Raw genomic sequence first — 3,074 nt, 5'->3', positions numbered from 1 at the left:
TTCACATCAATGGCACAACAAGAACGAACATTATTAGAATTCTTAACAGATTCAGAAACATTAAATTTAATCACATCGAAATCAAACTCCATAGTTAACGCTCCCTTGGCCACATCAATCTTGGTTTGGGATGTTTTCATGAACAGTCATCCAAGTAAGATTGGCAATGGTGGAGAGTGAGCTGAATCCTTCATCTCAAGCACATAAAAATCTGCCGGAAAAATCAAATGGTCTACCTGCACCAAAACATCTTCCAAAACTCCTTTCGGATATGCATTAGATTTATCAGCCAATTGAATAACGATACCATCATTTTTAAGCTCTCCTAGATTCATAGATGCATAAACAGAATATGGCATGACATTAATGGAAGCACCTAAATCTAGCATAGCATGTTCAAACCTTGTATTACCAATAACACAAGGGATAGTGAAACTACCTGGATCTTTGGATTTAGGTGGCAGCTTTCATTGCAAAACTGCAGAGACGTTTTCACTTACATGTACCACCTCTCTATCTGGAATCCACATCTTTGTTGTGCAAAGCTTCTTCAAAAACTTTGCGTACTTTGGAACTTGCTTTATAGCATTAAGAAACGGGATATTGACTTGCACCTTCCTGAAAGTCTCTAGTATGTCTTTTTCATTCTCTTCTTTCCTAGATTGCATAAACCTGCCAGGGAAAGGCACATTTGGTGGAATAGAGTTAGAAAGAATAGAATTCGACCCAAACTTACCTGAATTGGATGGCTTGGGGGTCTTAGGGGGCTACGGCAAGGGTTGTTCTACTTTTGTCGTGGCCTTGTCTTCTTCCTCCTCAAGCAGCAGCTTCTCGTCCTCCTTGTGGCTTGATTTGGATGTTTTTGGGTTGGTTCCAACCTCCTTGCCACTTCTTAACGTGATTGCCTTGGCGGTTTCAAATCCTTAGATTAACAATGATTGAACTAGGCAGTTTACCTTGTTCTCTAAACTGTCCCATGAATTCTGTAACTTGCCCTATTTGATTCTTCAATTCACCCACATCTTTGGCTTGATTTTTTAATCCCTGCGTCAACGAAGTTAGTATTTGAAGAATTTTATCATTATCCATTGACGAACCTGGGTTTGCTTGGGAAGATTGTGGTGAAGGCTGCATAGGTCTTGAATAGAACTCCTCAGGTTGCTGCCAATATCCTTCTTGTTGAACTTGTTGAGGTTCCATCCTCAAAAAATTTAAATGATCTCTCTCATCTGGGTTGTAAGTGTTGGAAAACAAGTCGTTCCTTGATTGATTATGGCCTTGATAACCCCAAGCAATGACACCATCCCAACCTCTATTCTCAATTAATTGAGGATGTTGATTAGTTTGATATCCTTGCCTAGAGGACACACCAAATGTAGCCACCCTTTGCATTGCAGTCCTTTCGATATACTGTGACAAAAGAGAAGTAAGATTCGTCATTTGAGCTTGAAGATTAGCAATTGCCATGTCTTGCTTCTCTAGTCCCTAAAATCAAAGAAATAAAACTAAATCAAATATCAAAATAAAAATAAACAAAAAACAGAGGGATTAGCAATTTTACTAATCCCTGACAACGGAGCCAAAATTTGATGTGATATAAAATAACACACAAACTTAAACCCTCTTTTTGATAGTTGTAGTATGTGTAAGTAGGGATCGTTCTAGGCCAGGGATTATGAGGGATGCTAATCTACACAAATTTAACTCAAAAACACAAAACTGGACTCTAGTGACTCAAAACAGACCATATTGACTCCAAACAGCATAAAACAAACAAATTGACTCAAAACAGGAACTAAAGGGTGATTTGGACGAATTCTAAACTAATTGATATGAAATTGGGTGAATGAAGGGGTGAAAGGCTAGCTAAAGGGTCTTTCTCCACACATGATACATATGCATACAAATCGATTTCCAGTTATTCTTCCTATAAACCATGAATGACAATGCCCCACGTTAACCGTGAACTGCACAAATTAACCATAAGATTTTCCTAAATTCATTGAATTGGACTCAGCGACGCAACCAAATTATTCTTATCAAATTCCCTACATGAACTGCATACATATCAAAGATCATTAAGTTCTGTGAAAATCATAAACATTGATATGGCATTCGTAACTATGAACTGCATGATACTCCTGCCAGGAATTTACTTAACGCGATCGTGACTAGCAACCTCCACTACTTGTAAACAAAAGTTCATAAATATTAGGTGAAATTCCCTTATATTCTAGCATCAAATCCCTGCATGCAAACTAAGTAGGCCTCCTTAATAAACATACAAGAATAAGTTATCAATCAAACAGATAAGCATATTGCATTCACGATTTATGAAACAATAACTGGATGTAATCAATTCATATCACACATATGTTCATGGCTTTGAATTCACCTCTAGCTAAAACGAATTTAGTTCCACATGTTTGCAATTAAACAAAGACAATTAAAGTTAAACATTGAAAACAAAAGATAGAATACACCTAGAAACGCTCCAACAATCCAAAGGTCTTGAATGGCAAGTATGGCTCCAAGCTTCTTCTTCTCCTTCCTTGCAAAGTTGCGGCATAAGTATGGTTTTTCTCATTTTAGGCTCTTGTGTGTGTGTGGTACCCTGAATGGTGCGGCAAATGTGTATATATAAGACTACGGCACGGCACCAAGATATTATTGTGCATAATTATTATGAATGCTTTAAAGTACGAAGGTGAACGCAGGATGCATAGATAAGTTCAGGTGAGTATATGTTGTGAAATGTGGGATGCATAATTATGATTACATTTTATTTGGAACAATTGAGTTATGGCATGACTATATTATGTTTTAAGCAACTCTGACTTATCAGCTAGCATTGATTGATGAGATATAGATAAGTCGTATAGGTCATTATAGGTGACTCCGACTTATGAGCTAGCATTGATTGATGAGATATGGATAAGTTGTACAGGTCGCTACATGTGACTTTGACTTATGTGTTAGCATTGATTGATGAGATGTGGTTGTAGTCGTACAGGTTACCATAGGTGACTCCGACTGGCATGCTAGTATGGTTTATTAAGCACTTGATTATTTAT

The sequence above is a fragment of the Malus domestica genome, chromosome 17 (assembly GCF_042453785.1).
Source record: "Malus domestica chromosome 17, GDT2T_hap1".
Classification (NCBI taxonomy): Eukaryota; Viridiplantae; Streptophyta; class Magnoliopsida; order Rosales; family Rosaceae; genus Malus; species Malus domestica.
Note: the sequence above shows the minus strand (reverse complement) of the source record.